Here is a 22,693-nt window from a genome sequence, read left to right as displayed (position 1 = left end):
CCCAAGTCTCCCGATAAAAATGATACCTCACTTGTGTGGGTAGGCCTAGTGCCCGCAACAGGAAACGCCCCAAAGCGCAACGTGGATACATCCAAATTTTTGGAACAAAACTGAGGTGTTTTTTGCGAAGTGCCTACCTGTAGATTTTGGCCTCTAGCTCAGCCGGCACCTAGGGAAACCTACCAAACATGTGCATTTCTGAACACTAGAGACCTAGGGGAATCCAAGGAGGGGTGACTTGCCGGGCTCGGACCAGGTTCTGTTACCCAGAATCCTTTGCAAACCTCAAAATTTGGCTAAAAAAACACATGTTCCTTACATTTCTGTGGCAGAAAGTTCTGGAATCTGAGAGGAGCCACAAATTTCCTTCCTCCCAGCGTTCCCCCAAGTCTCCCGATAAAAATGATACCTCACTTGTGTGGGTAGGCCTAGCGCCCGCGACAGGAAACGCCCCAAACCGCAACGTAGACACATCCAAATTTTTGGAGGAAAACAGAGGTGTTTTTTGCAAAGTGCCTACCTGTAGATTTTGGCCTCTAGCTCAGCCGGCACCTAGGGAAACCTACCAAACCTGTGCATTTCTGAAAACTAGAGACCTAGGGGAATCCAAGGAGGGGTGACTTGCGGGGCTCGGACCAGGTTCTGTTACCCAGAATCCTTTGCAAACCTCTAAATTTGGCTACAAAAACACATGTTCCTCACATTTCTGTGGCAGAAAGTTCTGGAATCTGAGAGGAGCCACAAATTTCCTTCCACCCAGCGTTCCCCCAAGTCTTCCGATAAAAATGATACCTCACTTGTGTGGGTAGGCCTAGCGCCCGCAACAGGAAACGCCCCAAAGCGCAACGTGGACACATCCAAATTTTTGGAAGAAAACAGAGGTGTTTTTTTGCGAAGTGTCTACCTGTAGATTTTGGCCTCTAGCTCAGCCGGCACCTAGGGAAACCTACCAAACCTGTGCATTTCTGAAAACTAGAGATGTAGGCGGAATCCAAGGAGGGGTGACTTGAGGGCCTCGGACCAGGTTCTGTTACCCAGAATCCTTTGCAAACCTCAAAATTTGGCTAAAAAAACACATGTTCCTCACATTTCTGTGGCAGAAAGTTCTGGAATCTGAGAGGAGCCACAAATTTCCTTCCACCCATCGTTCCCCCAAGTCTCCCGATAAAAATGATACCTCACTTGTGTGGGTAGGCCTAGCGCCCGCAACAGGAAATGCCCCAAAGCGCAACGTGGATACATCCAAATTTTTGGAAGAAAACTGAGGTGTTTTTTGCGAAGTGCCTACCTGTAGATTTTGGCCTCTAGCTCAGCCGGCACCTAGGGAAACCTACCAAACATGTGCATTACTGAAAACTAGAGACCTAGGGGAATCCAAGGAGGGGTGACTTGCCGGGCTCGGACCAGGTTCTGTTACCCAGAATCCTTTGCAAACCTCAAAATTTGGCAAAAAAAACACATGTTCCTTACATTTCTGTGGCAGAAAGTTCTGGAATCTGAGAGGAGCCACAAATTTCCTTCCTCCCAGCGTTCCCCCAAGTCTCCCGATAAAAATGATACCTCACTTGTGTGGGTAGGCCTAGCGCCCGCGACAGGAAACGCCCCAAAGCGCAACGTAGACACATCCAAATTTTTGGAGGAAAACAGAGGTGTTTTTTGCGAAGTGCCTACCTGTAGATTTTGGCCTCTAGCTCAGCCGGCACCTAGGGAAACCTACCAAACCTGTGCATTTCTGAAAACTAGAGACATAGGGGAATCCAAGGAGGGGTGACTTGCGGGGCTCGGACCAGGTTCTGTTACCCAGAATCCTTTGCAAACCCCTAAATTTGGCTACAAAAACACATGTTCCTCACATTTCTGTGGCAGAAAGTTCTGGAATCTGAGAGGAGCCACAAATTTCCTTCCACCCAGCGTTCCCCCAAGTCTTCCGATAAAAATGATACCTCACTTGTGTGGGTAGGCCTAGCGCCCGCAACAGGAAACGCCCCAAAGCGCAACGTGGACACATCCAAATTTTTGGAAGAAAACAGAGGTGTTTTTTTGCGAAGTGTCTACCTGTAGATTTTGGCCTCTAGCTCAGCCGGCACCTAGGGAAACCTATCAAACCTGTGCATTTCTGAAAACTAGAGACGTAGGCGGAATCCATGGATGGGTGACTTGAGGGCCTCGGACCAGGTTCTGTTACCCAGAATCCTTTGCAAACCTCAAAATTTGGCTAAAAAAACACATGTTCCTCACATTTCTGTGGCAGAAAGTTCTGGAATCTGAGAGGAGCCACAAATTTCCTTCCTCCCAGCGTTCCCCCAAGTCTCCCGATAAAAATGATACCTCACTTGTGTGGGTAGGCCTAGCGCCCGCGACAGGAAACGCACCAAAGCGCAACGTAGACACATCCAAATTTTTGGAGGAAAACAGAGGTGTTTTTTGTGAAGTGCCTACCTGTAGATTTTGGCCTCTAGCTCAGCCGGCACCTAGGGAAACCTACCAAACCTGTGCATTTCTGAACACTAGAGACCTAGGGGAATCCAAGGAGGGGTGACTTGCGGGGCTCGGACCAGGTTCTGTTACCCAGAATCCTTTGCAAACCTCTAAATTTGGCTACAAAAACACATGTTCCTCACATTTCTGTGGCAGAAAGTTCTGGAATCTGAGAGGAGCCACAAATTTCCTTCCACCCAGCGTTCCCCCAAGTCTTCCGATAAAAATGATACCTCACTTGTGTGGGTAGGCCTAGCGCCCGCAACCGGAAACGCCCCAAAGCGCAACGTGGACACATCCAAATTTTTGGAAGAAAACAGAGGTGTTTTTTTGCGAAGTGTCTACCTGTAGATTTTGGCCTCTAGCTCAGCCGGCACCTAGGGAAACCTATCAAACCTGTGCATTTCTGAAAACTAGAGACGTAGGCGGAATCCAAGGATGGGTGACTTGAGGGCCTCGGACCAGGTTCTGTTACCCAGAATCCTTTGCAAACCTCAAAATTTGGCTAAAAAAACACATGTTCCTCACATTTCTGTGGCAGAAAGTTCTGGAATCTGAGAGGAGCCACAAATTTCCTTCCACCCATCGTTCCCCCAAGTCTCCCGATAAAAATGATACCTCACTTGTGTGGGTAGGCCTAGTGCCCGCAACAGGAAACGCCCCAAAGCGCAACGTGGATACATCCAAATTTTTGGAACAAAACTGAGGTGTTTTTTGCGAAGTGCCTACCTGTAGATTTTGGCCTCTAGCTCAGCCGGCACCTAGGGAAACCTACCAAACATGTGCATTTCTGAACACTAGAGACCTAGGGGAATCCAAGGAGGGGTGACTTGCCGGGCTCGGACCAGGTTCTGTTACCCAGAATCCTTTGCAAACCTCAAAATTTGGCTAAAAAAACACATGTTCCTTACATTTCTGTGGCAGAAAGTTCTGGAATCTGAGAGGAGCCACAAATTTCCTTCCTCCCAGCGTTCCCCCAAGTCTCCCGATAAAAATGATACCTCACTTGTGTGGGTAGGCCTAGCGCCCGCGACAGGAAACGCCCCAAAGCGCAACGTAGACACATCCAAATTTTTGGAGGAAAACAGAGGTGTTTTTTGCAAAGTGCCTACCTGTAGATTTTGGCCTCTAGCTCAGCCGGCACCTAGGGAAACCTACCAAACCTGTGCATTTCTGAAAACTAGAGACCTAGGGGAATCCAAGGAGGGGTGACTTGCGGGACTCGGACCAGGTTCTGTTACCCAGAATCCTTTGCAAACCTCTAAATTTGGCTACAAAAACACATGTTCCTCACATTTCTGTGGCAGAAAGTTCTGGAATCTGAGAGGAGCCACAAATTTCCTTCCACCCAGCGTTCCCCCAAGTCTTCCGATAAAAATGATACCTCACTTGTGTGGGTAGGCCTAGCGCCCGCAACAGAAACGCCCTAAAGCGCAACGTGGACACATCCAAATTTTTGGAAGAAAACAGAGGTGTTTTTTTGCGAAGTGTCTACCTGTAGATTTTGGCCTCTAGCTCAGCCGGCACCTAGGGAAACCTACCAAACATGTGCATTACTGAAAACTAGAGACCTAGGGGAATCCAAGGAGGGGTGACTTGCCGGGCTCGGACCAGGTTCTGTTACCCAGAATCCTTTGCAAACCTCAAAATTTGGCAAAAAAAACACATGTTCCTTACATTTCTGTGGCAGAAAGTTCTGGAATCTGAGAGGAGCCACAAATTTCCTTCCTCCCAGCGTTCCCCCAAGTCTCCCGATAAAAATGATACCTCACTTGTGTGGGTAGGCCTAGCGCCCGCGACAGGAAACGCCCCAAAGCGCAACGTGGACACATCCAAATTTTTGGAAGAAAACAGAGGTGTTTTTTTGCGAAGTGTCTACCTGTAGATTTTGGCCTCTAGCTCAGCCGGCACCTAGGGAAACCTACCAAACCTGTGCATTTCTGAAAACTAGAGATGTAGGCGGAATCCAAGGAGGGGTGACTTGAGGGCCTCGGACCAGGTTCTGTTACCCAGAATCCTTTGCAAACCTCAAAATTTGGCTAAAAAAACACATGTTCCTCACATTTCTGTGGCAGAAAGTTCTGGAATCTGAGAGGAGCCACAAATTTCCTTCCACCCATCGTTCCCCCAAGTCTCCCGATAAAAATGATACCTCACTTGTGTGGGTAGGCCTAGCGCCCGCAACAGGAAATGCCCCAAAGCGCAACGTGGATACATCCAAATTTTTGGAAGAAAACTGAGGTGTTTTTTGCGAAGTGCCTACCTGTAGATTTTGGCCTCTAGCTCAGCCGGCACCTAGGGAAACCTACCAAACATGTGCATTACTGAAAACTAGAGACCTAGGGGAATCCAAGGAGGGGTGACTTGCCGGGCTCGGACCAGGTTCTGTTACCCAGAATCCTTTGCAAACCTCAAAATTTGGCAAAAAAAACACATGTTCCTTACATTTCTGTGGCAGAAAGTTCTGGAATCTGAGAGGAGCCACAAATTTCCTTCCTCCCAGCGTTCCCCCAAGTCTCCCGATAAAAATGATACCTCACTTGTGTGGGTAGGCCTAGCGCCCGCGACAGGAAACGCCCCAAAGCGCAACGTAGACACATCCAAATTTTTGGAGGAAAACAGAGGTGTTTTTTGCAAAGTGCCTACCTGTAGATTTTGGCCTCTAGCTCAGCCGGCACCTAGGGAAACCTACCAAACCTGTGCATTTCTGAAAACTAGAGACCTAGGGGAATCCAAGGAGGGGTGACTTGCGGGGCTCGGACCAGGTTCTGTTACCCAGAATCCTTTGCAAACCCCTAAATTTGGCTACAAAAACACATGTTCCTCACATTTCTGTGGCAGAAAGTTCTGGAATCTGAGAGGAGCCACAAATTTCCTTCCACCCAGCGTTCCCCCAAGTCTTCCGATAAAAATGATACCTCACTTGTGTGGGTAGGCTTAGCGCCCGCAACAGGAAACGCCCCAAAGCGCAACGTGGACACATCCAAATTTTTGGAAGAAAACAGAGGTGTTTTTTTGCGAAGTGTCTACCTGTAGATTTTGGCCTCTAGCTCAGCCGGCACCTAGGGAAACCTACCAAACCTGTGCATTTCTGAAAACTAGAGATGTAGGCGGAATCCAAGGAGGGGTGACTTGAGGGCCTCGGACCAGGTTCTGTTACCCAGAATCCTTTGCAAACCTCAAAATTTGGCTAAAAAAACACATGTTCCTCACATTTCTGTGGCAGAAAGTTCTGGAATCTGAGAGGAGCCACAAATTTCCTTCCACCCATCGTTCCCCCAAGTCTCCCGATAAAAATGATACCTCACTTGTGTGGGTAGGCCTAGCGCCCGCAACAGGAAACGCCCCAAAGCGCAACGTGGATACATCCAAATTTTTGGAACAAAACTGAGGTGTTTTTTGCGAAGTGCCTACCTGTAGATTTTGGCCTCTAGCTCAGCCGGCACCTAGGGAAACCTACCAAACATGTGCATTTCTGAACACTAGAGACCTAGGGGAATCCAAGGAGGGGTGACTTGCCGGGCTCGGACCAGGTTCTGTTACCCAGAATCCTTTGCAAACCTCAAAATTTGGCTAAAAAAACACATGTTCCTTACATTTCTGTGGCAGAAAGTTCTGGAATCTGAGAGGAGCCACAAATTTCCTTCCTCCCAGCGTTCCCCCAAGTCTCCCGATAAAAATGATACCTCACTTGTGTGGGTAGGCCTAGCGCCCGCGACAGGAAACGCCCCAAAGCGCAACGTAGACACATCCAAATTTTTGGAGGAAAACAGAGGTGTTTTTTGCAAAGTGCCTACCTGTAGATTTTGGCCTCTAGCTCAGCCGGCACCTAGGGAAACCTACCAAACCTGTGCATTTCTGAAAACTAGAGACCTAGGGGAATCCAAGGAGGGGTGACTTGCGGGGCTCGGACCAGGTTCTGTTACCCAGAATCCTTTGCAAACCTCTAAATTTGGCTACAAAAACACATGTTCCTCACATTTCTGTGGCAGAAAGTTCTGGAATCTGAGAGGAGCCACAAATTTCCTTCCACCCAGCGTTCCCCCAAGTCTTCCGATAAAAATGATACCTCACTTGTGTGGGTAGGCCTAGCGCCCGCAACAGGAAACGCCCCAAAGCGCAACGTGGACACATCCAAATTTTTGGAAGAAAACAGAGGTGTTTTTTTTGCGAAGTGTCTACCTGTAGATTTTGGCCTCTAGCTCAGCCGGCACCTAGGGAAACCTACCAAACCTGTGCATTTCTGAAAACTAGAGATGTAGGCGGAATCCAAGGAGGGGTGACTTGAGGGCCTCGGACCAGGTTCTGTTACCCAGAATCCTTTGCAAACCTCAAAATTTGGCTAAAAAAACACATGTTCCTCACATTTCTGTGGCAGAAAGTTCTGGAATCTGAGAGGAGCCACAAATTTCCTTCCACCCTTCGTTCCCCCAAGTCTCCCGATAAAAATGATACCTCACTTGTGTGGGTAGGCCTAGCGCCCGCAACAGGAAATGCCCCAAAGCGCAACGTGGATACATCCAAATTTTTGGAAGAAAACTGAGGTGTTTTTTGCGAAGTGCCTACCTGTAGATTTTGGCCTCTAGCTCAGCCGGCACCTAGGGAAACCTACCAAACATGTGCATTACTGAAAACTAGAGACCTAGGGGAATCCAAGGAGGGGTGACTTGCCGGGCTCGGACCAGGTTCTGTTACCCAGAATCCTTTGCAAACCTCAAAATTTGGCAAAAAAAAACACATGTTCCTTACATTTCTGTGGCAGAAAGTTCTGGAATCTGAGAGGAGCCACAAATTTCCTTCCTCCCAGCGTTCCCCCAAGTCTCCCGATAAAAATGATACCTCACTTGTGTGGGTAGGCCTAGCGCCCGCGACAGGAAACGCCCCAAAGCGCAACGTAGACACATCCAAATTTTTGGAGGAAAACAGAGGTGTTTTTTGCGAAGTGCCTACCTGTAGATTTTGGCCTCTAGCTCAGCCGGCACCTAGGGAAACCTACCAAACCTGTGCATTTCTGAAAACTAGAGACCTAGGGGAATCCAAGGAGGGGTGACTTGCGGGGCTCGGACCAGGTTCTGTTACCCAGAATCCTTTGCAAACCCCTAAATTTGGCTACAAAAACACATGTTCCTCACATTTCTGTGGCAGAAAGTTCTGGAATCTGAGAGGAGCCACAAATTTCCTTCCACCCAGCGTTCCCCCAAGTCTTCCGATAAAAATGATACCTCACTTGTGTGGGTAGGCTTAGCGCCCGCAACAGGAAACGCCCCAAAGCGCAACGTGGACACATCCAAATTTTTGGAAGAAAACAGAGGTGTTTTTTTGCGAAGTGTCTACCTGTAGATTTTGGCCTCTAGCTCAGCCGGCACCTAGGAAAACCTACCAAACCTGTGCATTTCTGAAAACTAGAGATGTAGGCGGAATCCAAGGAGGGGTGACATGAGGGCCTCGGACCAGGTTCTGTTACCCAGAATCCTTTGCAAACCTCAAAATTTGGCTAAAAAAACACATGTTCCTCACATTTCTGTGGCAGAAAGTTCTGGAATCTGAGAGGAGCCACAAATTTCCTTCTACCCATCGTTCCCCCAAGTCTCCCGATAAAAATGATACCTCACTTGTGTGGGTAGGCCTAGCGCCCGCGACAGGAAACGCCCCAAAGCGCAACGTGGATACATCCAAATTTTTGGAAGAAAACTGAGGTGTTTTTTGCGAAGTGCCTACCTGTAGATTTTGGCCTCTAGCTCAGCCGGCACCTAGGCAAACCTACCAAACATGTGCATTTCTGAAAACTAGAGACCTAGGGGAATCCAAGGAGGGGTGACTTGCGGGGCTCGGACCAGGTTCTGTTACCCAGAATCCTTTGCAAACCTCAAAATTTGGCTAAAAAAACACATGTTCCTCACATATCTGTGGCAGAAAGTTCTGGAATCTGAGAGGAGCCACAAATTTCCTTCCACCCAGCGTTCCCCCAAGTCTCCCGATAAAAATGATACCTCGCTTGTGTGGGTAGGCCTAGCGCCGGCGACAGGAAACGCCCCAAAGCGCAACGTGGACACATCCAAATTTTTTGAAGAAAACAGAGGTGTTTTTTGCGAAGGGCCTACCTGTAGATTTTGGCCTCTAGCTCAGCCGGCACCTATTGAAACCTACCAAACCTGTGCATTTCTGAAAACTAGAGACCTAGGGGAATCCAAGGAGGGGTGACTTGCGGGGCTCGGACCAGGTTCTGTTACCCAGAATCCTTTGCAAACCTCAAAATTTTGCTAACAAAACACATGTTCCTCACATTTCTGTGGCAGAAAGATCTGGAATCTGAGAGGAGCCACAAATTTCCTTCCACCCAGCGTTCCCCTAAGTCTCCAGATAAAAATGATACCTCACTTGTGTGGGTAGGCCTAGCGCCCGCGACAGGAAACGCCCCAAAGCGCAACGTGGACACATCCAAATTTTTGGAAGAAAACAGAGGTGTTTTTTGCGAAGTGCCTACTTGTAGATTTTGGCCTCTAGCTCAGCCGGCACCTAGGGAAACCTACCAAACCTGTGCATTTCTGAAAACTAGAGACCAAGGGGAATCCAAGATGGGGTGACTTGCGGAGCTCGGACCAGGTTCTGTTACCCAGAATCCTTTGCAAACCTCAAAATTTGGATAAAAAAAACACATGTTCCTCACATTTCTGTGGCAGAAAGTTCTGGAATCTGAGAGGAGCCAAAATTTCCTTCCACCCAGCGTTCCCACAAGTCTCCCGATAAAAATGATACCTCACTTGTGTGGGTAGGCTTAGCGTCCGCGACAGGAAACGCCCCAAAGCGCAACGTGGACACATTCAAATTTTTGAAAGAAAACAGAGGTGTTTTTTGCGAAGTGCCTACATGTAGATTTTGGCCTCTAGCTCAGCCGGCACCTAGGGAAACCTACCAAACATGTGCATTTCTGAAAACTAGAGACCTAGGGGAATCCAAGGAGGGGTGACTTGTGGGGCTCGGACAAGGTTCTGTTACCCAGAATCCTTTGCAAACCTCAAAATTTGCCTAAAAAAACACATGTTCCTCACATTTCTGTGGCAGAAAGTTCTGGAATCTGAGAGGAGCCACAAATTTCCTTCCACCCAGCGTTCCCCCAAGTCTCCCGATAAAAATGATACCTCGCTTGTGTGGGTAGGCCTAGCGACGGCGACAGGAAACGCCCCAAAGCGCAACGTGGACACATCCAAATTTTTGAAAGAAAACAAAGGTGTTTTTTTCGAAGTGCCTACCTGTAGATTTTGGCCTCTAGCTCAGCCGGCACCTAGGGAAACCTACCAAACCTGTGCATTTCTGAAAACTAGAGACCTAGGGGAATCCAAGGAGGGGTGACTTGCGGGGCTCGGACCAGGTTCTGTTACCCAGAATCCTTTGCAAACCTCAAAATTTGGCTAAAAAAACACATTTTCCTCACATTTCTGTGGCAGAAAGTTCTGGAATCTGAGAGGAGCCACAAATTTCCTTCCACCCAGCGTTCCCCCAAGTCTCCCGATAAAAATGATACCTCACTTGTGTGGGTAGGCCTAGCGCCTGCGACAGGAAACGCCCCAAAGCGCAACGTGGACACATCCCAATTTTTGGAAGAAAACAGAGGTGTTTTTTGCGAAGTGCCTACCTGTAGATTTTGGCCTCTAGCTCAGCCGGCACCTACGGAAACCTACCAAACCTGTGCATTTCTGAAAACTAGAGACCTAGGGGAATCCAAGGAGGGGTGACTTGTGGGGCTCGGACCAGGTTTTGTTACCCAGAATCCTTTGCAAACCTCAAAATTTGGCTAAAAAAACACATGTTCCTCACATTTCTGTGGCAGAAAGTTCTGGAATCTGAGAGGAGCCACAAATTTCCTTCCACCCAGCGTTCCCACAAGTCTCCCGATAAAAATGATACCTCACTTGTGTGGGTAGGCCTAGCGCCCGCGACAGGAAACGCCCCAAAGCGCAACGTGGACACATCCAAATTTTTGAAAGAAAACAGAGGTGTTTTTTGCGAAGTGCCTACCTGTAGATTTTGGCCTCTAGCTCAGCCGGCACCTAGGGAAACCTACCAAACCTGTGCATTTCTGAAAACTAGAGACCAAGGGGAATCCAAGATGGGGTGACTTGCGGAGCTCGGACCAGGTTCTGTTACCCAGAATCCTTTGCAAACCTCAAAATTTGGCTAAAAAAACACATGTTCCTCACATTTCTGTGGCAGAAAGTTCTGGAATCTGAGAGGAGCCACAAATTTCCTGCCGCCAAGCGTTCCCCCAAGTCTCCCGATAAAAATGATACCTCAGTTGTGTGGGTAGGCCTAGCGCCCGCAACAGGAAATGCCCCAAAGCGCAACGTGGACACATCCAAATTTTTGGAAGAAAACAGAGGTGTTTTTTGTGAAGTGCCTACCTGTAGATTTTGGCCTCTAGCTCAGCCGGCACCTAGGGAAACCTACCAAACATGTGCATTTCTGAAAACTAGAGACCTTGGGGAATACAAGGAGGGGTGACTTGCGGGGCTCGGACAAGGTTCTGTTACCAAGAATCCTTTGCAAACCTCAAAATTTGGCTAAAAAAACACATGTTCCTCACATTTCTGAGGCAGAAAGTTCTGGAATCTGAGAGGAGCCACAAATTTCCTTCCACCCAGCGTTCCCCCAAGTCTCCCGATAAAAATGATACCTCACTTGTGTGGGTAGGCCTAGCGCCCGCGACAGGAAACGCCCTAAAGCGCAACGTAGACACATCCAAATTTTTGGAGGAAAACAGAGGTGTTTTTTGCGAAGTGCCTACCTGTAGATTTTGGCCTCTAGCTCAGCCGGCACCTAGGGAAACCTACCAAACCTGTGCATTTCTGAAAACTAGAGACCTAGGGGTATCCAAGGAGGGGTGACTTGAGGGCCTCGGACCAGGTTCTGTTACCCAGAATCCTTTGCAAACCTCAAAATTTGGATACAAAAACACATGTTCCTCACATTTCTGTGGCAGAAAGTTCTGGAATCTGAGAGGAGCCACAAATTTCCTTCCACCCATCGTTCCCCCAAGTCTCTCGATAAAAATGATACCTCACTTGTGTGGGTAGGCCTAGCGCCCGCGACAGGAAACGCCCCAAAGCGCAACGTGGACACATCCAAATTTTTGGAAGAAAACTGAGGTGTTTTTTGCGAAGTGCCTACCTGTAGATTTTGGCCTCTAGCTCAGCCGGCACCTAGGGAAACCTACCAAACCTGTGCATTTCTGAAATCTAGAGACCTAGGGGAATCCAAGGAGGGGTGACTTGCGGGGCTCGGACCAGGTTCTGTTACCCAGAATCCTTTGCAAACCTCAAAATTTGGCTAAAAAAACACATGTTCCTCAAATTTCTGTGGCAGAAAGTTCTGGAATCTGAGAGGAGCCACAAATTTCCTTCCACCCAGCGTTCCCCCAAGTCTCCCGATAAAAATGATACCTCACTTGTGTGGATAGGCCTAGTGCCCGCGACAGGAAACGCCCCAAAGCGCAACGTGGACACATCCAAATGTTTGGATGAAAACAGAGGTGTTTTTTGCGAAGTGCCTACCTGTAGATTTTGGCCTCTAGCTCAGCCAGCACCTAGGGAAACCTAGCAAACGTGTGCATTTCTGATAACTAGAGACCTAGGGGAATCCAAGGAGGGGTGACTTGCGGGGCTCGGACCAGGTTCTGTTACCCAGAATCCTTTGCAAACCTCAAAATTTGGCTAAAAAAACACGTTCCTCACATTTCTGTGGCAGAAAGTTCTGGAATCTGAGAGGAGCCACAAATTTCCATCCTCGCAGCGTTCCCCCAAGTCTCCCGATAAAAATGATACCTCACTTGTGTGGGTAGGCCTAGCGCCCACGATAGGAAACGCCCCAAAGCGCAACGTGGACACATCCAAATTTTTGGAAGAAAACAGAGGTGTTTTTTGCGAAGTGCCTACCTGTAGATTTTGGCCTCTAGCTCAGCCGGCACCTAGGGAAACCTACCAAACCTGTGCATTTCTGAAAACTAGAGGCCTAGGGGAATCCAAGGAGGGGTGACTTGCGGGGCTCGGACCAGGTTTTGTTACCCAGAATCCTTTGCAAACCTCAAAATTTGGCTAAAAAAACACATGTTCCTCACATTTCTGAGGCAGAAAGTTCTGGAATCTGAGAGGAGCCACAAATTTCCTTCCACCCAGCGTTCCCCCAAGTCTCCCGATAAAAATGATACCTCACTTGTGTGGGTAGGCCTAGCGCCCGCGACAGGAAACGCCCCAAAGCGCAACGTAGACACATCCAAATTTTTGGAGGAAAACAGAGGTGTTTTTTGCGAAGTGCCTACCTGTAGATTTTGGCCTCTAGCTCAGCCGGCACCTAGGGAAACCTACCAAACCTGTGCATTTCTGAAAACTAGAGACCTAGGGAAATCCAAGGAGGGGTGACTTGAGGGCCTCGGACCAGGTTCTGTTACCCAGAATCCTTTGCAAACCTCAAAATTTGGATACAAAAACACATGTTCCTCACATTTCTGTGGCAGAAAGTTCTGGAATCTGAGAGGAGCCACAAATTTCCTTCCACCCATCGTTCCCCCAAGTCTCTCGATAAAAATGATACCTCACTTGTGTGGGTAGGCCTAGGGCCCGCGACAGGAAACGCCCCAAAGCGCAACGTGGACACATCCAAATTTTTGGAAGAAAACTGAGGTGTTTTTTGCGAAGTGCCTACCTGTAGATTTTGGCCTCTAGCTCAGCCGGCACCTAGGGAAACCTACCAAACCTGTGCATTTCTGAAAACTAGAGACCTAGGGGAATCCAAGGAGGGGTGACTTGCGGGGCTTGGACCAGGTTCTGTTACCCAGAATCCTTTGCAAACCTCAAAATTTGGCTAAAAAAACACATGTTCCTCACATTTCTGTGGCAGAAAGTTCTGGAATCTGAGAGGAGCCACAAATTTCCTTCCACCTAGCGTTCCCCCAAGTCTCCCGATAAAAATGATACCTCACTTGTGTGGGTAGGCCTAGCGCCCGCGACAGGAAACGCCCCAAAGCGCAACGTGGACACATCCCTTTTTTTGAAAGAAAACAGTGCCTACCTGTGGATTTTGGCCTGTAGCTCAGCCGGCACCTAGGAAAACCTACCAACCCTGTGCATGTTTGAAAACTAGAGACCTAGGGAATCCAAGATGGGGTGACTTGTGGTGCTCGAACCAGGTTCTGTTACCCAGAATCCTTTGCAAACCTCAAAGTTTGGCTAAAAAAACACCCTTTCCTCTCATTTCAGTGACAGAAAGTTCTGGAATCTGAGAGGAGCCACAAATCTCCTTCCACCCTGCGTTCCCCCAAGTCTCCCGATAAAAATTATACCTCACTTGTGTGGGTAGGCCTAGCGCCCGCAACAGGAAACGCCCCAAAGCGCAACGTGGATTCATCCAAATTTTTGGAAGAAAACTGAGGTGTTTTTTGCGAAGTGCCTACCTGTAGATTTTGGCCTCTAGCTCAGCCGGCACCTAGGGAAACCTATCAAACCTGTGCATTTCTGAAAACTAGAGACGTAGGCGGAATCCAAGGATGGGTGACTTGAGGGCCTCGGACCAGGTTCTGTTACCCAGAATCCTTTGCAAACCTCAAAATTTGGCTAAAAAAACACATGTTCCTCACATTTCTGTGGCAGAAAGTTCTGGAATCTGAGAGGAGCCACAAATTTCCTTCCACCCATCGTTCCCCCAAGTCTCCCGATAAAAATGATACCTCACTTGTGTGGGTAGGCCTAGCGCCCGCAACAGGAAACGCCCCAAAGCGCAACGTGGATACATCCAAATTTTTGGAAGAAAACTGAGGTGTTTTTTGCGAAGTGCCTACCTGTAGATTTTGGCCTCTAGCTCAGCCGGCACCTAGAGAAACCTACCAAACATGTGCATTTCTGAAAACTAGAGACCTAGGGGAATCCAAGGAGGGGTGACTTGCCGGGCTCGGACCAGGTTCTGTTACCCAGAATCCTTTGCAAACCTCAAAATTTGGCTAAAAAAACACATGTTCCTTACATTTCTGTGGCAGAAAGTTCTGGAATCTGAGAGGAGCCACAAATTTCCTTCCTCCCAGCGTTCCCCCAAGTCTCCCGATAAAAATGATACCTCACTTGTGTGGGTAGGCCTAGCGCCCGCGACAGGAAACGCCCCAAAGCGCAACGTAGACACATCCAAATTTTTGGAGGAAAACAGAGGTGTTTTTTGCGAAGTGCCTACCTGTAGATTTTGGCCTCTAGCTCAGCCGGCACCTAGGGAAACCTACCAAACCTGTGCATTTCTGAAAACTAGAGACCTAGGGGAATCCAAGGAGGGGTGACTTGCGGGGCTCGGACCAGGTTCTGTTACCCAGAATCCTTTGCAAACCTCTAAATTTGGCTACAAAAACACATGTTCCTCACATTTCTGTGGCAGAAAGTTCTGGAATCTGAGAGGAGCCACAAATTTCCTTCCACCCAGCGTTCCCCCAAGTCTTCCGATAAAAATGATACCTCACTTGTGTGGGTAGGCCTAGCGCCCGCAACAGGAAACGCCCCAAAGCGCAACATGGACACATCCAAATTTTTGGAAGAAAACAGAGGTGTTTTTTTGCGAAGTGTCTACCTGTAGATTTTGGCCTCTAGCTCAGCCGGCACCTAGGGAAACCTACCAAACCTGTGCATTTCTGAAAACTAGAGATGTAGGCGGAATCCAAGGAGGGGTGACTTGAGGGCCTCGGACCAGGTTCTGTTACCCAGAATCCTTTGCAAACCTCTAAATTTGGCTAAAAAAACACATGTTCCTTACATTTCTGTGGCAGAAAGTTCTGGAATCTGAGAGGAGCCACAAATTTCCTTCCACCCAGCGTTCCCCCAAGTCTTCCGATAAAAATGATACCTCACTTGTGTGGTAGGCCTAGCGCCCGCAACCGGAAACGCCCCAAAGCGCAACGTGGACACATCCAAATTTTTGGAAGAAAACAGAGGTGTTTTTTTGCGAAGTGTCTACCTGTAGATTTTGGCCTCTAGCTCAGCCGGCACCTAGGGAAACCTATCAAACCTGTGCATTTCTGAAAACTAGAGACGTAGGCGGAATCCAAGGATGGGTGACTTGAGGGCCTCGGACCAGGTTCTGTTACCCAGAATCCTTTGCAAACCTCAAAATTTGGCTAAAAAAACACATGTTCCTCACATTTCTGTGGCAGAAAGTTCTGGAATCTGAGAGGAGCCACAAATTTCCTTCCACCCATCGTTCCCCCAAGTCTCCCGATAAAAATGATACCTCACTTGTGTGGGTAGGCCTAGCGCCCGCAACAGGAAACGCCCCAAAGCGCAACGTGGATACATCCAAATTTTTGGAAGAAAACTGAGGTGTTTTTTGCGAAGTGCCTACCTGTAGATTTTGGCCTCTAGCTCAGCCGGCACCTAGGGAAACCTACCAAACATGTGCATTTCTGAAAACTAGAGACCTAGGGGAATCCAAGGAGGGGTGACTTGCCGGGCTCGGACCAGGTTCTGTTACCCAGAATCCTTTGCAAACCTCAAAATTTGGCTAAAAAAACACATGTTCCTTACATTTCTGTGGCAGAAAGTTCTGGAATCTGAGAGGAGCCACAAATTTCCTTCCTCCCAGCGTTCCCCCAAGTCTCCCGATAAAAATGATACCTCACTTGTGTGGGTAGGCCTAGCGCCCGCGACAGGAAACGCCCCAAAGCGCAACGTAGACACATCCAAATTTTTGGAGGAAAACAGAGGTGTTTTTTGCGAAGTGCCTACCTGTAGATTTTGGCCTCTAGCTCAGCCGGCACCTAGGGAAACCTACCAAACCTGTGCATTTCTGAAAACTAGAGACCTAGGGGAATCCAAGGAGGGGTGACTTGCGGGGCTCGGACCAGGTTCTGTTACCCAGAATCCTTTGCAAACCTCTAAATTTGGCTACAAAAACACATGTTCCTCACATTTCTGTGGCAGAAAGTTCTGGAATCTGAGAGGAGCCACAAATTTCCTTCCACCCAGCGTTCCCCCAAGTCTTACGATAAAAATGATACCTCACTTGTGTGGGTAGGCCTAGCGCCCGCAACAGGAAACGCCCCAAAGCGCAACGTGGACACATCCAAATTTTTGGAAGAAAACAGAGGTGTTTTTTTGCGAAGTGTCTACCTGTAGATTTTGGCCTCTAGCTCAGCCGGCACCTAGGGAAACCTACCAAACCTGTGCATTTCTGAAAACTAGAGATGTAGGCGGAATCCAAGGAGGGGTGACTTGAGGGCCTCGGACCAGGTTCTGTTACCCAGAATCCTTTGCAAACCTCAAAATTTGGCTAAAAAAACACATGTTCCTTACATTTCTGTGGCAGAAAGTTCTGGAATCTGAGAGGAGCCACAAATTTCCTTCCTCCCAGCGTTCCCCCAAGTCTCCCGATAAAAATGATACCTCACTTGTGTGGGTAGGCCTAGCGCCCGCGACAGGAAACGCCCCAAAGCGCAACGTAGACACATCCAAATTTTGGGAGGAAAACAGAGGTGTTTTTTGCGAAGTGCCTACCTGTAGATTTTGGCCTCTAGCTCAGCCGGCACCTAGGGAAACCTACCAAACCTGTGCATTTCTGAAAACTAGAGACCTAGGGGAATCCAAGGAGGGGTGACTTGCGGGGCTCGGACCAGGTTCTGTTACCCAGAATCCTTTGCAAACCTCAAATTTGGCTACAAAAACACATGTTCCTCACATTTCTGTGGCAGAAAGTTCTGGAATCTGAGAGGAGCCACAAATTTCCTTCCACCCAGCGTTCCCCCAAGTCTTCCGATAAAAATGATACCTCACTTGTGTGGGTAGGCCTAGCGCCCGCAACAGGAAACGCCCCAAAGCGCAACATGGACACATCCAAATTTTTGGAAGAAAACAGAGGTGTTTTTTTGCGAAGTGTCTACCTGTAGATTTTGGCCTCTAGCTCAGCCGGCACCTAGGGAAACCTACCAAACCTGTGCATTTCTGAAAACTAGAGATGTAGGCGGAATCCAAGGAGGGGTGACTTGAGGGCCTCGGACCAGGTTCTGTTACCCAGAATCCTTTGCAAACCTCTAAATTTGGCTAAAAAAACACATGTTCCTCACATTTCTGTGGCAGAAAGTTCTGGAATCTGAGAGGAGCCACAAATTTCCTTCCACCCAGCGTTCCCCCAAGTCTTCCGATAAAAATGATACCTCACTTGTGTGGGTAGGCCTAGCGCCCGCAACCGGAAACGCCCCAAAGCGCAACGTGGACACATCCAAATTTTTGGAAGAAAACAGAGGTGTTTTTTTGCGAAGTGTCTACCTGTAGATTTTGGCCTCTAGCTCAGCCGGCACCTAGGGAAACCTATCAAACCTGTGCATTTCTGAAAACTAGAGACGTAGGCGGAATCCAAGGATGGGTGACTTGAGGGCCTCGGACCAGGTTCTGTTACCCAGAATCCTTTGCAAACCTCAAAATTTGGCTAAAAAAACACATGTTCCTCACATTTCTGTGGCAGAAAGTTCTGGAATATGAGAGGAGCCACAAATTTCCTTCCACCCATCGTTCCCCCAAGTCTCCCGATAAAAATGATACCTCACTTGTGTGGGTAGGCCTAGCGCCCGCAACAGGAAACGCCCCAAAGCGCAACGTGGATACATCCAAATTTTTGGAAGAAAACTGAGGTGTTTTTTGCGAAGTGCCTACCTGTAGATTTTGGCCTCTAGCTCAGCCGGCACCTAGGGAAACCTACCAAACCTGTGCATTTCTGAAAACTAGAGATGTAGGCGGAATCCAAGGAGGGGTGACTTGAGGGCCTCGGACCAGGTTCTGTTACCCAGAATCCTTTGCAAACCTCTAAATTTGGCTAAAAAAACACATGTTCCTCACATTTCTGTGGCAGAAAGTTCTGGAATCTGAGAGGAGCCACAAATTTCCTTCCATCCAGCGTTCCCCCAAGTCTTCCGATAAAAATGATACCTCACTTGTGTGGGTAGGCCTAGCGCCCGCAACCGGAAACGCCCCAAAGCGCAACGTGGACACATCCAAATTTTTGGAAGAAAACAGAGGTGTTTTTTTGCGAAGTGTCTACCTGTAGATTTTGGCCTCTAGCTCAGCCGGCACCTAGGGAAACCTATCAAACCTGTGCATTTCTGAAAACTAGAGACGTAGGCGGAATCCAAGGATGGGTGACTTGAGGGCCTCGGACCAGGTTCTGTTACCCAGAATCCTTTGCAAACCTCAAAATTTGGCTAAAAAAACACATGTTCCTCACATTTCTGTGGCAGAAAGTTCTGGAATCTGAGAGGAGCCACTAATTTCCTTCCACCCATCGTTCCCCCAAGTCTCCCGATAAAAATGATACCTCACTTGTGTGGGTAGGCCTAGCGCCCGCAACAGGAAACGCCCCAAAGCGCAACGTGGATACATCCAAATTTTTGGAAGAAAACTGAGGTGTTTTTTGCGAAGTGCCTACCTGTAGATTTTGGCCTCTAGCTCAGCCGGCACCTAGGGAAACCTACCAAACATGTGCATTTCTGAAAACTAGAGACCTAGGGGAATCCAAGGAGGGGTGACTTGCCGGGCTCGGACCAGGTTCTGTTACCCAGAATCCTTTGCAAACCTCAAAATTTGGCTAAAAAAACACATGTTCCTCACATTTCTGTGGCAGAAAGTTCTGGAATCTGAGAGGAGCCACAAATTTCCTTCCTCCCAGCGTTCCCCCAAGTCTCCCGATAAAAATGATACCTCACTTGTGTGGGTAGGCCTAGCGCCCGCGACAGGAAACGCCCCAAAGCGCAACGTAGACACATCCAAATTTTTGGAGGAAAACAGAGGTGTTTTTTGCGAAGTGCCTACCTGTAGATTTTGGCCTCTAGCTCAGCCGGCACCTAGGGAAACCTACCAAACCTGTGCATTTCTGAAAACTAGAGACCTAGGGGAATCCAAGGAGGGGTGACTTGCGGGGCTCGGACCAGGTTCTGTTACCCAGAATCCTTTGCAAACCTCTAAATTTGGCTACAAAAACACATGTTCCTCACATTTCTGTGGCAGAAAGTTCTGGAATCTGAGAGGAGCCACAAATTTCCTTCCACCTAGCGTTCCCCCAAGTCTTCCGATAAAAATGATACCTCACTTGTGTGGGTAGGCCTAGCGCCCGCAACAGGAAACGCCCCAAAGCGCAACGTGGACACATCCAAATTTTTGGAAGAAAACAGAGGTGTTTTATTGCGAAGTGTCTACCTGTAGATTTTGGCCTCTAGCTCAGCCGGCACCTAGGGAAACCTACCAAACCTGTGCATTTCTGAAAACTAGAGATGTAGGCGGAATCCAAGGAGGGGTGACTTGAGGGCCTCGGACCAGGTTCTGTTACCCAGAATCCTTTGCAAACCTCAAAATTTGGCTAAAAAAACACATGTTCCTCACATTTCTGTGGCAGAAAGTTCTGGAATCTGAGAGGAGCCACAAATTTCCTTCTATCCATCGTTCCCCCAAGTCTCCCGATAAAAATGATACCTCACTTGTGTGGGTAGGCCTAGCGCCCGCGACAGGAAACACCCCAAAGCGCAACGTGGATACATCCAAATTTTTGGAAGAAAACTGAGGTGTTTTTTGCGAAGTGCCTACCTGTAGATTTTGGCCTCTAGCTCAGCCGGCACCTAGGGAAACCTACCAAACATGTGCATTTCTGAAAACTAGAGACCTAGGGGAATCCAAGGAGGGGTGACTTGCGGGGCTCGGACCAGGTTCTGTTACCCAGAATCCTTTGCAAACATCAAAATTTGGCTAAAAAAACACATGTTCCTCACATATCTGTGGCAGAAAGTTCTGGAATCTGAGAGGAGCCACAAATTTCCTTCCACCCAGCATTCCCCCAAGTCTCCCGATAAAAATGATACCTCGCTTGTGTGGGTAGGCCTAGCGCCGGCGACAGGAAACGCCCCAAAGCGCAACGTGGACACATCCAAATTTTTTGAAGAAAACAGAGGTGTTTTTTGCGAAGGGCCTACCTGTAGATTTTGGCCTCTAGCTCAGCCGGCACCTATTGAAACCTACCAAACCTGTGCATTTCTGAAAACTAGAGACCTAGGGGAATCCAAGGAGGGGTGACTTGCGGGGCTCGGACCAGGTTCTGTTACCCAGAATCCTTTGCAAACCTCAAAATTTGGCTAAAAAAACACATGTTCCTCACATTTCTGTGGCAGAAAGATCTGGAATCTGAGAGGAGCCACAAATTTCCTTCCACCCAGCGTTCCCCCAAGTCTCCCGATAAAAATGATACCTCACTTGTGTGGGTAGGCCTAGCGCCCGCGACAGGAAACGCCCCAAAGCGCAACGTGGACACATCCAAATTTTTGGAAGAAAACAGAGGTGTTTTTTGCGAAGTGCCTACCTGTAGAATTTGGCCTCTAGCTCAGCCGGCACCTAGGGAAACCTACCAAACCTGTGCATTTCTGAAAACTAGAGACCAAGGGGAATCCAAGATGGGGTGACTTGTGGAGCTCGGACCAGGTTCTGTTACCCAGAATCCTTTGCAAACCTCAAAATTTGGATAAAAAAACACATGTTCCTCACATTTCTGTGGCAGAAAGTTCTGGAATCTGAGAGGAGCCAAAATTTCCTTCCACCCAGCGTTCCCACAAGTCTCCCGATAAAAATGATACCTCACTTGTGTGGGTAGGCTTAGCGTCCGCGACAGGAAACGCCCCAAAGCGCAACGTGGACACATTCAAATTTTTGAAAGAAAACAGAGGTGTTTTTTGCGAAGTGCCTACCTGTAGATTTTGGCCTCTAGCTCAGCCAGCACATAGGGAAACCTACCAAACATGTGCATTTCTGAAAACTAGAGACCTAGGGGAATCCAAGGAGGGGTGACTTGTGGGGCTCGGACAAGGTTCTGTTACCCAGAATCCTTTGCAAACCTCAAAATTTGCCTAAAAAAACACATGTTCCTCACATTTCTGTGGCAGAAAAATCTGGAATCTGAGAGGAGCCACAAATTTCCTTCCACCCAGCGTTCCCCCAAGTCTCCCGATAAAAATGATACCTCGCTTGTGTGGGTAGGCCTAGCGACGGCGACAGGAAACGCCCCAAAGCGCAACGTGGACACATCCAAATTTTTGAAAGAAAACAAAGGTGTTTTTTTCGAAGTGCCTACCTGTAGATTTTGGCCTCTAGCTCAGCCGGCACCTAGGGAAACCTACCAAACCTGTGCATTTCTGAAAACTAGAGACCTAGGGGAATCCAAGGAGGGGTGACTTGCGGGGCTCGGACCACGTTCTGTTACCCAGAATCCTTTGCAAACCTCAAAATTTGGCTAAAAAAACACATTTTCCTCACATTTCTGTGGCAGAAAGTTCTGGAATCTGAGAGGAGCCACAAATTTCCTTCCACCCAGCGTTCCCCCAAGTCTCCCGATAAAAATGATACGTCACTTGTGTGGGTAGGCCTAGCGCCCGCGACAGGAAACGCCCCAAAGCGCAACGTGGACACATCCAAATTTTTGGAAGAAAACAGAGGTGTTTTTTGCGAAGTGCCTACCTGTAGATTTTGGCCTCTAGCTCAGCCGGCACCTAGGGAAACCTACCAAACCTGTGCATTTCTGAAAACTAGAGACCTAGGGGAATCCAAGGAGGGGTGACTTGTGGGGCTCGGACCAGGTTTTGTTACCCAGAATCCTTTGCAAACCTCAAATTTTGGCTAAAAAAACACATGTTCCTCACATTTCTGTGGCAGAAAGTTCTGGAATCTGAGAGGAGCCACAAATTTCCTTCCACCCAGCGTTCCCACAAGTCTCCCGATAAAAATGATACCTCACTTGTGTGGGTAGGCCTAGCGCCCGCAACAGGAAACGCCCCAAAGCGCAACGTGGATACATCCAAATTTTTGGAAGAAAACTGAGGTGTTTTTTGCGAAGTGCCTACCTGTAGATTTTGGCCTCTAGCTCAGCCGGCACCTAGGGAAACCTACCAAACATGTGCATTTCTGAAAACTAGAGACCTAGGGGAATCCAAGGAGGGGTGACTTGCCGGGCTCGGACCAGGTTCTGTTACCCAGAATCCTTTGCAAACCTCAAAATTTGGCTAAAAAAACACATGTTCCTTAAATTTCTGTGGCAGAAAGTTCTGGAATCTGAGAGGAGCCACAAATTTCCTTCCTCCCAGCGTTCCCCCAAGTCTCCCGATAAAAATGATACCTCACTTGTGTGGGTAGGCCTAGCGCCCGCGACAGGAAACGCCCCAAAGCGCAACGTAGAC

Source organism: Pleurodeles waltl, chromosome 2_2 (genome assembly GCF_031143425.1).
Source record: "Pleurodeles waltl isolate 20211129_DDA chromosome 2_2, aPleWal1.hap1.20221129, whole genome shotgun sequence".
Classification (NCBI taxonomy): Eukaryota; Metazoa; Chordata; class Amphibia; order Caudata; family Salamandridae; genus Pleurodeles; species Pleurodeles waltl.
The sequence above is the reverse complement of the archived record's forward strand: the minus strand, read 5'-3'. Positions refer to the sequence as shown.